Raw genomic sequence first — 15,777 nt, 5'->3', positions numbered from 1 at the left:
TCTTTCCAGTTTCTGAGATCCTATTCAATTTTTTTTCAGTGTATTTTAATTTTCCCTATATAAATCTTTCACTTCTTTCATGAGAATAATTCCTAAATATTTCGTTCTTTCTTTTTGGTTGCTATTGTGAAGGGTATGGCTTCTCTTTTCTCTCTCTGTGATTTTGTTGTTTAGTGTATAGAAATGCTATTGATTTGTGAGTATTGATTGTGTATCAACCTACCTTGCTAAATTTATTTATTATATGTAGGAGTTTTTCAATGGAGTTTTTGGGGTCTTCTACTTAGAGTATCATGTCTTCCACAAATAATGATAATTTAACTTCTTCTTTTCCTATCTTTACCCACTTTGTTTCTCTCTCTTGTCTAATTTCTCTGTCTAGTACTTTCAGTACTATATTAAATAGGAGCGGTGTTAACTGACATCCTTCTCGTGCCTGATTTTATGAAAAGGCCTTCAGTTTTGGGCAATTCAGTATGGTAGTATGGTAGTACTGGCTGTTGGTTTGTCATGGATGGTCTTTATCATTTTGAGGTAAAATTCATCTAATTTTCTGTAAAATTCTTATCATGAATGAATGTTGGACCTTATCAAAAGCTTTTTTTGCATCTGTAGAAATGATCATGTGATTCTTACTTTTGGCTTTATTGATATGGTGGATTACATTTATTGATTTATGTATGCTGAAACATCCCTGCATGCCTGGGATGAATCCCACTTGATCATGGTATATAATCTTCTTGATGATTTGCTGCATTCTATTTGCCAATATTTTATTGAGGATTTTTGCATCTGTGTTCATTTTGGAGATTGGCCTATAGTTCTCTTTTTTAGTTGGATCTGTCTCAGGTTTTGCTACTAGAGTAATATTTGCTTCCAGGAGTGACTTAGGAAGGATTGCTTCTTTTTCAGTTTCACTGAACAGTTTGAGGAGTGTCTGCATTAAGTCTTCTTTGTATTCCTTGTAGAATTCCACAGTGAATCTGTCCGGGCCTGGACTCTTCTTTGTAGGTAAGAAGTTAGTTATATTTTCAATTTCATTAATAAAAATTGGGTTATTCAGCAGTTTTACATCTTTTTGACCTAGATTTGGTACTTCATAAGTTTCTAGAAATCTGTCTATTCTGTGTTACCAAACCTATGAGAGTACAGTTTTTTTGAAATAGGTGTTGGTGATCTGTATTTCTGGAGAGTCTGTGGTGATTTCGCCTTTTCATCTCTTATTTCATTAATTTGAACTTTTTCTTCCTTTTCTAAAATAAGGTTGGCTAGACTAGGGGCCTATCAAGTTTATTTATTCTTTCAAAGAACAAACTTTTTGATTCATTGATTCTTTGGATTGTTTTCTTAGTCTCAATTGCATTAATTTCTGCTCTGATTTTTATAATTTTCTCCTTTCTTTTGACTTTGGACTTGGCTTGCTTTTCATTTTCTAGATGTTTGAGGTGTAGTATTAGGTTATTTATTTGTATTCGTTCTGTTTTCCCTGATGTGGGAACTCAGTGCAATAAATTTTCCTTTGAGGAACACTTTCATTTCATCCCACAGATACCAGTAAGTTGTATTTGTATTTTCATTTGCTTGTAGGTATTGTTTAATTTGTTCTTTAATTTCCCCTGAAACCCACTGATTGCTCAAGAGTGTGTTATTTAATTTCCAAGTGTTTGTGGAATTTTTGCAGTTTCTTTTATCATTAATTTCTAGTTTCATGGCACTATGATCTGACAACATGCATCAGATAATTTAAACTCTTTTGCGTTTATTTAAATATGTTCTGTGGGCTAGTATATGGTCTGTTTTAGAGAATGTCCCATACACTGCTGTGTGTATTCTGAAATTGTTGGATGGAACACTCTGTACATGTTTATTAAGTCCATTTGTTCAGAGGTGTGATTCAGTTCTGTTATTTGTTTGCTTATTTTCTGTCTGCTCAATCTGTCCCTTAGTGTCAATGGTGTTTTAAGGTCTGTTATAATTGTGTTATTGCTAATTTGGTTTTTCATTTCCATTAATACTTGCTTTATATAACTGGGTGCTCCTGAATTTACTGCATATATATTTAAGATTGTTATCTCTTCCTCTTGAAGTTTTCCCCTGACCAGTATGCAATGACCTTCTTTATCTCTTCTGATCATTTTTGGTTTGAAGTTTACATTGTCTGCAACAGAATAGCTACTCCTGCTTTTTTTTTGGGGGGGGGTTCTGTTGCATGATATATTGTTTTACATCCTTTGACTTTCAGTCTGTGAGTTTCCTTTTGGGTTAGATGGATTTCTTGTAGACAACATATAGTTGGATGTTGTTTCTTGATCCATTCTGCCAGTCTATTTCTTTTAATTGGTACGTTGAGATCATTTACATTAATGGTTATAATTGTTATATGTTGGTTTATTGTTGACATGTTATCTTTCTTCCATTGCATCTTTACCTTTCCATTCTGTTTAATTGTCTGCTTTGCTTAGTGTTTTTTTCCTAAGTGTGTCTAAGCTGTCTTTCAGTATTCTTTGCAGTTTTGGCTTGGTGATCATGAAGTTCTTCACCTGTTCTTGGTCGTGGAAGTACCTTATTTCACCATCAATTCTGAAGGACAGTTTTCAGGGTACATCAGTCTAGGTTGGAAATCATTTTCCTTTAAGATCTGAAATACTTCACTCCATGCTCCTTCTTGACTTTGTTGTTTGTGCTGAGAAGTCTGCTGTGATTCTGATAGGTTTTCCTTTATAGGTGATCTGTCTTTTCTCTCTGACAGCTTTTAATATTCCATTCTTATGTGAGATTTCTGGGATGGTGATTATTATATGTCTAGGTGAAGTTTTATTTTGGTTATGGCTATTTGGAGTACTATATGCTTCAATGATTCTGATTTCAGTTTCCATTCTCATGTTTGGGAAATTTTCAGCTATTACTTCTCTAAATATGCTCTTAACATGCTTTATGTTATCCACTTCTTTTTCATTTATCCCTATCAATCAAATGTTGTTTTTTTTTTTTTTTTGCATTATCTTGAAGCTGTTGGATTGTTATTTCCTGATTCTTTGTTATTTTTAAAAGATCTTTCCTTTCCCATCACTAGCTGCAATCTTGTCTTCAAGGTCTGAAATTCTATCTTCACCTTCATTGAGGCAGTTTTTACAACTTTCAGTGGAATTTTTGATTTCCTGTATATCTCTTTGCATCTGCTTTATGTATTCTGTTTGTTTCTTATATTGTTGATCCAGGGATTCTATCTTTTTGTTTAGTTCCACCTATTTTTTAACTGTGATTTCTTTAGATATGTTCAGCATCTCTTTCATTTATTTTATCATTTCTTCTTTTACCTGGGAGATTATTTCTAGTTTGAGTTCCTTTAAAGATTTCCAGAGTTGTTTCTTTATATCAGTTGCTATTACTTGAGGCATTACATATATTTTCTTCTATGTACATAGTTCCTAATTTTTCTTGTGATGGGCTATAGGTTTGAGATTTTTATATTTGTCTTTTGTTTTGTCATTTTCCTATATTTCTGTGTTTCAAGTGTTATTCCAAGGCTTCCCCAGGGCCTGTTGGAAATTCTCTTTTATGCCCTCAGCTCTGGGGACTCTGGCTACTCAGTTCCCAGAATGGAGAGAGGATTACTAGGGGTGGGGCAGGCATCCTCAAGCTCTGCAGGGTAGGTCCAGTGTGGCAGGAAGTTGTGAAGTTTCTTGGCTTTAGGAGCAATGGTTCCAAATTCCCAGGCTCATTATGGTGCAGGGACACTCACCTCAGGCCATGCTGTTTCCAGAATAGGCATAGGCATAGGCAGGCCCAAATCCCTGGAATCTGTGGAGGAAGGCAGGAAGCTGGGAAGTTGGTGCAGGCAGTCCCAAGACCTGCTGAGCAGGTCCAGTGTGGCTGTGAAGTTCCCTGGCCAGTGGGAGCAAGGATCTTAAAACTCCTGGGGTTTGGGGGATGGTGCGGGGACACTCACCTTAGGCCACCCAGTCTCAATTTCTTTAAGAATCTTTTGTCCATGTGATTTGACTTCAAACACAGATAACGAATCAACAAACAATCAACAGGACTGTATGGCAGAAAGAAGAAATAGTATGGGCAAAATTCATAAGTCCAAATGAAGTATGGTATATTTCAGCAGGCCACCGTGGCTAAAGAAGAAATGAAGAGGTTCATTTATGTTATCACGAAATGGGTACATTAGGAGGAGATTCCAAGCCAAAATAACTTCTAGGACAAACAATTTATTACAAGTAAAGCCACTAAAGTGTTTAAGCAAGGGGTGACATAATTTAGTTTATGATAAAATATCGGTAGATTAGATGACAGGAGAGCAGATCCTAGGAAAGCTGTTTAAAGTTCCCATTATGTTTTTTCCAGGGAATAAAAATGAAAGCAACTATGATCATGATAGTATATAAGATTAAAACAGATCACATTCTGAGATCTTTGGTTACAGAAAAGCTTTTTGTAGAATTCTGGGGTGAACAGCTAAGTTGAAGATGGTACATTACATCTAATAAGATACATATTAGATTAAAGTAGTCACTAGGCACTCAACCCAACTTCTGATGTATACAGGTATCCCTGTTTGCAGAATATGGTCTTCTCATCCAAATTTACACAGATCTTCTGTGAATAGAAGACATTATTACACTTTGATATTTAAGCACTATTGAAACTAGCCTTTTGGTAACTCTTAGAAATTGATTAAGTTTAGTTTACATAAAGCAGTGCACAGGAGTATTTTATGGACTGGGATGAAATGTTTTGCTTTACATCTGGAAAGTTCTTCAAAGTCTCATGTGTTCAGAGGTAGAATTTCACGAATGTGATTAGGTACACGAGGACACTATAGCTGACTTGCTATTAGATAGTAGGCTTGGATAAAGGCTTGGCACAGGAGCTGTGACCTAGAAGAGTGTAGTTTCCACCCTGACTCCTCCCTTCTCTCTCTTGGATACCATGATTTGAGCAGTTTTATTCTTCCCAGGTCCTTTTATCAGGCCATTTGTATCTCAGATCCTGCTCACTATGGATTGAAATCTGTAAATGATAACTCCAAATAAGTCTCCTAGTTGTCTTTAAACTGCAGAGTCAATTCTAAACACCAATTCAGTCATTCAAACATTGGGAAATTCCATCTCAATCACCAATATCAAAAGTTCTGCTTTATATACTAACAAATTAATTCTATAAGAGCATTGAGATGTCCTCACTGAGCAAGTTGATAATAAATGTTGAGTACAATTCTAGAACAGTATTTGCTGACTATGATTTCATCTTGAAAGTCATATTATACTTTCAAGTCTATAGGCAAAACTATGATTGATGGTTTCAGATGTTGATACAGGGAAGTACAACCCCCAATATGGCTTGCATTGAAATGATCCCTCCAAAGACTGATAGGTGCCTGGATCTAGAATGCATAAGTCTAGAATGCTGTGATTAAAAGTGTATGGACAGGTTATGGACGAATAATTAATTACCAAATTGGTCCACTGATTGATTTAGCATAGTTTAGGCTATGGATAACGGGAAGCCCACCTGAGCGTGGTGACACCACCAAAATGTCAGTAAGTGAGAAAAGACAAAAGGGAAAGGCAAGTTTGCTTCTTGTTGTATGCTACCTGTCCTCCCACACCATGGACTGTGTCTCATCTTCTGTGCTCTTGTACTGCACCAACCTGCTTTGAAGCCTAACTATGGACTGAAACCTCTACAGACTGCAATCTGAGGGAAACTTTCATGTTTTAACTTATGATGTTGAGTATTTTTTCACAGCAAAAAGAACAAAAATTCTGTCTCAAAATTAAATATACCTGGAAGTTGGTTAACTAAGGTATAATTCTATTGTAATTAACATATTATACATCTTCTACCAAAAAATGAACATCCAAAGACCTTTAGCAATTATCAATTGGAGGAACTTCCTAGTTAGGAAAAACCTTATTGTAGGTAAAATTACCTATATATAAACATCAGTTTTACACAGTTTTGAATACAAGGATGGTGCTCTGATTCACCTGTGGAAGAGTTTTGACTGAGAATAGAAGTGAAAGGAACACTTGGAGGAGATAAATGGCAACTAACTGAATAGAAAAACTAGCAAAAAAGTAGTATTTTAAAAATCTCTGAGAAATAAAAAGGATGCTCCATCAGAAAAAGTATTCTATCCTAATAATATTCTATTTTAGTAATATTCTGATTTATAAGTAGAAATGAAGCAATTAAAATAGAAATGTCATAAGTACATTTCATGAAGAATTACAAATCAGTTTAATTAAGTGTATTACATTTTCTTTTCTGCTAGAAGCATAAAATAATAGCATGGCTTTTTAATTGTTTAATTTTTAGTTTTATCCTCTCTAATAGTATAATTTGCTTTCTTAGAAACATATGGGCAATGTGGGCAATATTTATTTGATTGTGCCTTGCTTCTATGAAAGAATCTACTGGTGTAGAAAAATATTAGGCAACTTTAAAACTGAAATACTGGTCATTTTGTGATTCTTTTTTACAAAAATTCAAGGCTTGAATCAGAGCAGAATTACTTGATTTCTCAGAGCTTAACTTACAATGGATTATAATACATTTGAAAATTTGAATATCTACTTATATATCTAAAACCATAAATCCTGAAATGATAAAATATATACCTATGTATCTACATTTTAAGCATGTATTTAGAATTTATTCCCATGCATTTAAAAAAAATTAAGAACTAAATATGTAAATATATAACTTTATATTTTTTGAAACAGTGAGAAAGAGTGTTACGAGTGAAAGCTAACTATTGACAATGTGATCAAACAACAACAATAAGAAAAAGGCATCCTGGAGGTTGCAACTTAATAAAGTATAGGTCAGAAAAGAATGGTAGAAAATTACTGGAAGACAAGAAGACAGCACTTCCATCAAGGGGACATCACTGTTAAAGGGTAGATATGGAAACGTTCATAGGAAGTTTCAATTCAGAATTGAAATCATTGGATTGGATATCATCTTGGTTCTGCTGAGTTGCTGGTAGCATTGAGTGATTTGAGTATTCACTACATATTGATAGGCATGGGGTTCTTGGAAGAGATTTGAGTAAGAATCTTAATTAATTCTGTCATCAGTCAGATAGAATACTTGACACCCACAGCTCATGGAAGGAAGATTTATTTTGACTCATGGACATAATACATGATAGACCAGCTTCAGGACAAAATGGCATTGTAGAAGGCTACTACAGAAGAAAAGCTGTGCACTTTGTAGCATCCAAGAAGAAGACTGGAGCAAAGCAGAAGCTGGAAAGGAAGATATAGCTTTTCTGATCACACCCTGCAGTGATCCATCTCTTCTGACTAGAACCCACCTCCTAATGCAAGTCAGCTTTAATACACTCACTTTCCAAATGTGCAAGTTACGATACTAGATATAAACTATAAAAGACAGTAGACATAAACTACAGCAACATGTTTCATAATCACAAAGTAAATACAAATAATATTGAGAATGTGGAAAGATGATAATAGACCTTGCATTTTAAAAGGACACAAAATAAAATGTCCACACATTATGAAAAAGTATTTGGAGGTACATCTTTTATGTTGTAAAGGTCAACAGCATGATAGAAATAGCACTGGCAAATGTTGAAGGGTCAAATCATTGGGAATATTTGTTAGATATTCTGTTTTATGATCATCTATTCTGACAACTTTATAAGAGAAAGGAATAAATAAATAATTGGGGAAAAATAATAACTTAAATTTACTATGAAATTCAGTATGGATTAAAACCTATCCTATTGAGATAATCATGTGATTTCTGTCATTGGCTCTATTGATATAGTGTGTCATATTTATTGATTTGCATATATTCAGTCATCTCTGTGTTCTTGGAATGAACCTTAATTGTCATGGTGTATAGTTTTCTTAGTGATTTGCTGCATTCTTTTTGTCAATATCTTACTAAGAGTTTTTGCATTTATTTCCACTAGGGATATTGGCCTTCAGTTATCTTCTTTGATTAGATAATTCTCTCGTCTTGTTATCGGGATAATACATGCTTCAGAGTGTAACAACCATCCATGCTAAAAAAACAAACAAACAAACAAAAAACTATGGTAAACTTGGATAAGATGATCTTTATACCTATCTTACATAAGTCATCTATGACAAACAAAGAGCCTACATCATACTAAATAGTCAAAAAATGAAAGCTTCCACTCTTTAATCAGGACATGACAAGAATGTTCATTATCATGACACCTATTCAATATAATTATGGAAATATTAGTGAGAGCAATTAGACAAGAGAAATAAAAAGAATATCAATAGGAAAGGAAGAAGCTAAATTATCATTATTCGCTGATGACACCATGCTCTACTTAGGTCACCCTAAGAACTCCACCAAAACTCTTTAGGTTTAATAATCAAAATAATTCTTGTAGCTCGGTACAAAGTCAACACTATGAAATCAGTGGCATTCTTGTATACAAATAACAAACTCACTGAAAGACAAATCATGGCAATCACAACTTTCACAGCATTAAAAAGAAATGAATCAGAGTAACAAAGGAAGTGAAATATCTCTACATTGAAAAGTACAGTGTTCTTAGAAGATCAAACAGGATATCAGATAATGAAAAGAGAGACCTTGTGCCTGGGTTGGTAGGAAAAAAAACAGTATTGTGAAAATGACCATACTTCCAAATTATTATACAGATTTAATGCAATGCAAACCAAAATATATTGGACCAAAATATATACTTCAGAGAACCAGAGAAAATTTTTCCTTAAATTCATTTAAACCAGAAGAAACCTATAATACCAAAAACAATTTTCGGTAACAAAGTCAAGACATCACAAACTCAATCCCTGACTTGAAGTTATACTAAAGATATACTGGCAAAACAGAATGGTACTGGCAGGAAAACAGACATAAAGATCAACAGAAGATCAATAGGTTAGAAGGTGCAGAAACAACTGCAAACACATTCATCCACCTTATCTTTGACAAAAATGTCAACCACATGCACTGGAAGAAAGAGCCTCTTTAACAAGAGATGCTGGAAAAACTGTCTTTCCATATGCCAGTGACTTAAACTAGACCCGTGACTCTCACTGTGAACTAAACTAAAATCAAAATGGATTACTAAATCTGCTGGAAGGGAATAAGTAGATGTAGGCATAGAAAAGTTTCCATGAACTAAACCCTAATCCCATGAGAAATACTGCAAAGAATCAACAACTGAGATCTCAACCTATTTAAAAAAATCTTTTACAGAGCAAAATAAATCACACAGAGAGTAAAGAAACAACCCACAGAATGAGAAAAAATATTTTCTTGTTGTTCCTTAAAGGACTGATATCTAGAACAGATAAGGAACAGAAAAAAGTCAGACACCCCAAATTTAAAGACCTAACTCAAAAAGGGACATCTGAGATGAATGCACTACTAAGATGGAGATATAACAAATGGCAAATAAATATATGAAAAATATTCAATATCACATGTCCTCTGAAAGTCTCAATTCAAACAACAAAAAAACTGTGATTCCATTTTACTCCAGCAAGAATAACTATTATCAATAATCAAACAATAACTAATGCTGGTAGGTTGCAGGCAAAAAGGAACCCATCTCCCTTGTTGATGGGAGTGTAGACTGTTGTGACCGCTGTGGATCTTCATGTGGAGATTCTTCAAAGAACTAGGACTAGAGGTACCATTTGACTCAGAAATTCTCCTTCTTGGTATCATCCCGAAAGAATTAAAAACATCACAACATAGTGATATATGGATGCCCTTGTTTATAGCAGCACAGTCTATAACAGCTAAATACTAGAAAAAACACAGACGCCCATACAAAGATGAATGGAAAAAGATGTCTTTCTTTTGTTTTGTTTTGTTTTGTTTGCTTTTGTTGTATTGTTTTTTATGCAACGGAGTACTATTTTGCCCCAAAGAAGGATAAGTCTGAGACATTTCTACTTAAATGAATGCACTTTTTACGATATGCTTAAGTGTAATATGTCAGAATCACATTTATAAATAACACATTGCTTCTCTGAAGTAAGAACATGAAAGTGTGAGTAAGGATGAAAATATTATTTAGATATTGTGAAACAGAAAGGAATTGTTCAAATGGGACTTGCAAAGGGGAGGGAGAGAGAAAGGAAGGAAAGGAAAAGAAAAAATAATAAAAGATTAATAAAATAGAACTTTTTTGACTAAGGAGAGGAAGACAGGTTGAAGGGAGTGGAGAGGAATGGAAAAAAAGAGGAATCGATATACAGAATGCATAACAAATGCCCTGTGATGAATATGATCACTATGTAGATCTAAATTGTACTAATAAACTTAATTTTAAAAATATATAACTTGGACTAAAAATGAATTTGTACAGAAAAAACTCAGAGGATTAAGTGGAAAAACACTGGAAAGTTTAAATCCAGATAGTGGAAAATCTGTCCCATGTTGGTTAAGATGAATTGTCTAACCGATTGACCCAGAGAATAAGATGAATGAGGACATAGTGTGATGTTACACATCCGTCTTTCTGTCTGATGTCTCTTCATAGCAGCATTCACTACAATTGTTTTAACACCTTATAGAAATATTAATGAAAGAGGATTTCCAAGACTACTTCAGAAAGTGGCAAGAATGATGGATGAGTGTGTAAAAAGTGAGAGAAAGGATTTGCAGGACAATTAATGACAGAGTATCTTTCATTGTAATAACTTTAAAAAATTTAAATGCTCATCACATATTTGATCACATTGCATATATATTTATCCATTTTTCATGTTACAATCAAAAAATAAATTATTGACTGGAACTCTTCAGTAGGTAAACAACACAGGCAGGAAAAAGCAAGCAGTCCAGCCCCCACACACCAGCCACCATTAGCACTCACCCATAGATAGCCAGTGCAAGCCAGGAGAACCAGGTAGTCACACCTCGGAGAAGCCTGACCTGCCCCCCACTGTCTCCTGGGGAACTTGATTTAGGAGAAACCAGGTGCCCGACACATCCCCTACACTATGGACAGGTAGCCAATGTGGGAAGCATCTGGGACTACACAATCCACTTGTTCAGAGGAACCAAACAAATGTCAAGACAAGGGAGCAAAAGTGAATCTATGGTCTACAGCCCAAACAGAACAAGTCTAAGAGACATGGACCTGGGAGAAAGCAGAAGTTGTACACCTGAAATTCCTGGGATGATGAAACTACTTCATTAAGGTGTAAAAGAAATAATGTCTCAGGTAAAAGAAATAACAAATAATGAAAGAGTTGCTGAGTATATCTAAACAAGACATAGATTTTTTTTTTAAAAAAAGAGTGGGTGTGCATAAGAGAATTAGAGAAACCTTAATGAACAACATAAAGAAAAATCAGAATGAATGCAACAGACTCAGAGATATCCAGAATATTAAAACCCCAATTGAAAGCTGGCAAAACTACTTGAAAGAAACAGAAGATATATTTTGAGATCTTGAAGATGGGATGGCAACTAGTGTTATGAAATGAAAGATCTGTTAAAAATAACAAGGAACCATGAAATAAAAATTCAATGACTACAAGATGACACAAAGAAAATTAATTAAACAATGATAAGGGTCAGCAAAAAAGCAAGAGTCAATACAAATGACATAAAGAGAAGTACTGGTAGTGAATATCAAAAGCATGGGAAAAAGAGCAGACATATAGATAAGTGAGGCATATAACACTCCAATTAGCCATAACCAAAATAAATCTATTCCCAGACATACAATAATCAATATCCCAGAAATTCAGCACAAGTAGAGAATATTAAAAACTGTTAGAGAAAAGAAGCAAATCACCTATAAGAGAAAACCTATCAGAATCACAACAGACTTCTCAACACAACTTATCAAGTCAAAAAGAACTTAGAGTGAAGTGTTTCAAATCCTGAAAGAAAAGAACGTCCAACCCAGATTGATGTACCCTGCAAAATTATCTTTCAAAATTAATGGAGAAATAAGATACTTCTTTGACAAAGAAAAACTGAAAGAATTCATGACTACCAAATCAATTCTACAAAGAATACTGAAGGACAATATAGAGAGAGATAAAGTGATCATAGTACCAAAAACAGCAAAAAAGCAGGATCACTGTGAGGGCAGACAATTGAATGGAGGGAAAAATTAGAGAGCCAAAGGCAGGCAAAAAGCATAGTGGAGAGGAACAGTGCATGTTACTCATAGCTATTTAGGTAGATGGCCTCGATTCACCAATAAAAAGAAACACAGGGAGAATGGGTCAAGAAACAAGATCCATCAATATGTGGTATACAAGAAACATACTAAATCAAAAGGGAATTCATAGATTGAAAGACAAGGGAGAGAAAATAATGCCCCATATGGCAGGGAACCAGTAAAATGTAGGGGTAGCTTGCCCATCAACCAAAGAATGAATAAGAAAGATACAGCATTTTTATACAATGGAAAGCTACTCAGCTAAAAAGAAGAGTAATAAGACTGCTATAGGTAAATGGACACAACTTGTGATTGTGCTCTTGGGTGAAATTGTTCAGACTCACATAGGTGACTATATTGTTTTCTCTCTAGTATAAACAACTGAAGGAAATAGTGAGACCAAAATCTACAATAGATATTGTGCAAAGGGGAAGAAATGTCTAAAAAGGAAAGATGGTAGCCATTGTTAATTCCCTATAATTTTGTTTAAAATCCTATATAATATTCATTGTTTTGTTTTGATTGGTTTTATTCTGTTTTGTTTGGTTTGAATTTACTATATCCGAGGCCATAGATAGCTATTTCAAAGATAACAAGATACATTATGGTAGCCATTGTTGATTTCCTATTATCTTATTTTGAAGTCCTATTTCATTTTCACCATTTTGTTTTGACTGGTTTTCTTCTGGCTTATTTGGTTTGATTTTAATATGTCTGATGATATGAACAGCTATTTTAAAATAACAAGAGGCATTTTAGCAGCCATTGTTTATATCCTATTATTTTGCTTTGAGGTCCTATATCAATTTCACTGTTTTGTTTTGATTGGCTTTCTTCTGCTGTATTTTGTTTGATTTTATTCTTTTAAAATAAATTTTAAAAAGAAAAATTATTTGTGTTCTGGTATTGGAATTTCTATGTATCACACAAAATATCTGCTCTTACCATGAAAGATTCAAAGTTTCATGGAGTAGCATGGAGGTTACTGAGAAATCATTTATCCTGAGGGATGAAATATGGTGTTGCCTAGATCCAATCAGCAGTAGAAACAGAAGACTGTGGGTCCTGAAGGTTTGTGGGAAGGATACAGATTTAGGAGTCCTCGGGAAGTTTTAGAGGTCTGTTACTGATGACTCTGATACAACTAAACCAAAGTGACCCTCAAAGTTTTTGGTGTTAGGACCCTTTTATACTGCTGAGTACTATAGAACACCCCAGTGATTCTCAGTAATACTCTGGAGCTGATACTTACTAGCAGAAAGAGGTATTCATTGTACATCTTTCTTAACAAATTATGCAGTTATGATACTAGATATATCAAAATCAGTCATACTGGAAATATTTGGAATGAAAACTGAAATGAAAATATTAAAACTTAGAATTTTTGAAGATCAATTACCAACCTAAAGCTGGTTATGGTTCGCCACATTTAATATACTAGAAATTAAACAGAACACTTTCAAACAATACATGAGAGATATGTGAAGGCTGGAAAACTGTTTTGAATTTATTGGAGAGAAAAAAAGAATAAATAAGTGCTTACTATTATGAAGAAAATAGTTTCAACATTTGGATTACTTGAAGAATTTTAAGGATTCTCTGTGTTTTTATATTTTTGGAAGTACTGTTAATCTAATTCTACTCTGCTAATTCTATTTCTGCCCAGTACAAAAAAGAATAAAATATATGTAAGCATAAACTAAAATAATTAATAATTATTTAAAACTCAGTTATCAAAGCATGTATGTTGTGAGATTTTATTATCTGAATATGACCACAATGTCATCCTCATACTTTAGGCATGAGGAATTTCTTGTCTGTTATAATACAAGTTAGAAAAAAACTTGTTTTCTTTATGTGGAAATAGAAACACAGTTAGAATATTGAATTACTCAGATGTATAAATTTCAGCTAGGATGTGCATAAAACTTTGGACTGTAATAAGCTTTAACGATGAAAAGAGTGATAGATCTCCCAGTGATAGAGATTAATGAGATAGCATGATTGGGACTGATTTACAGGCTAACAAAATACAATCCTAAGAGATGCCGACAGATACACAAATGTGCATTGCTTCATCAACTGCTCATGTTTTTATGTAATTAGTAGATGAGAGTTGAACACAAGTGAAATTAAGGTTACTCAATAGAATATTTTATTGCTACTGCTGAACAGAGTATGCCTACAGGCAATTAAGATTTATTTAATGCCATTCTTTCTAACCATAATCTCAACACAGTTATGTGAGTTTTCTTTTGCCATACGATGTCACTACAAATTCAGCATCTAAACACACCAAACATCTGTAATCTCACATTTGGTTGAACTGTGTCTTCCACTCAGATACTCATAGCATTTGCATTCTCATCCAAAGCTTCACCTGAAGAAGAATATGCTATTATATTATTAGAGGAGTTTATTTTATTGTGTACATAGGACTAATTTTGGATTCTTGTTGAAGCCACACTGAGCTATTAGACATTTTCAGAAAGACACTCATACTGAACAGATATTTTGAAGAAAACAAGACATTATAATAGCCAGTGCTGCTTTAATATCATCTCGTTGTGAAGTCCTACCAAGCTTTTGTTGTTCTGTCTCCATCGGTTTTATCATCTTGTGTCTTATTGGATTTTATTATATGTGATAGTATAAACAAATATTTTTATGGACAAGGAAATAATATGGTAACCATTGTTAATTTTCTGTTAGTTGGTTCTGAATACCCTCTAATATCTTCATTCTCTTGAATGGCTTTATACTGTCTTGATATACTTGATACCATACTGTATGAAGGTATACTCAAATATTTCAAGGAAGGAGACACTAGGGTAGCTACTGTTATGTCGGGCTGTCTTGTAGTGAAACACTATGTTGCTTAAATTGTTCTGTTCTGACCTGATTGTTATGTCCTCTTTTATCTTAATCTTTTTTTAAAATAAAAAATGAAAGATACTCAGACATCTCAGATAGTGTTTGCATTCCCAAGAGGCTATTTCCAACATGACTGTGTGTTTGTTACTTTTCTCATCACTAAAGCACAACACCTGATGCCCAAAAGTTAAAAGAGGGAAGATTTATTTCAGCTTACAGTTTGTAGAGGTTTCAATCCCAGCCAGCTGGCTTCAAAGCAGGGTGTCATAGCAGAGAGGAAAAATAATCTATGCGAAGGCAGAGCAGGAAATAGCAAGCAACAACAGGAGCAGCAAGCCGGCTTTCTTACTTATTCTTTATACTCATTCCATCCAGGCCACAAATCTATTGTTTTCATCCACACCCAGGGTGCGAATTCTATTATCTACATCCAAAACTATGCTAAACCAATTTATACTTATTACACACACACTTAATCCCAGGTCTCACACATCCTAGATCCAGTCACCTCCCAAAAGCCCTACCTATGAGAACAGCAGGTTTTTGGAGGGACACTAGACATAAGTCATAACAGTCTACTTCCTTGAAATTGATGTCTACTTCATCAAATCAAGAATAATAATCTCTACAAAAGTCTGCTGTGAAGATGGAGTCATACATAAAATAGTGGAAGTACCATCTCATCATTTTTGCCATTTACATAACATTATTACTAAGGCAAC

The sequence above is a fragment of the Cavia porcellus genome, unplaced genomic scaffold (assembly GCF_034190915.1).
Source record: "Cavia porcellus strain 051 isolate PalLab524CR breed Dunkin Hartley unplaced genomic scaffold, mCavPor4.1 scaffold_17, whole genome shotgun sequence".
Classification (NCBI taxonomy): domain Eukaryota; kingdom Metazoa; phylum Chordata; class Mammalia; order Rodentia; family Caviidae; genus Cavia; species Cavia porcellus.
The sequence above is the reverse complement of the archived record's forward strand: the minus strand, read 5'-3'. Positions refer to the sequence as shown.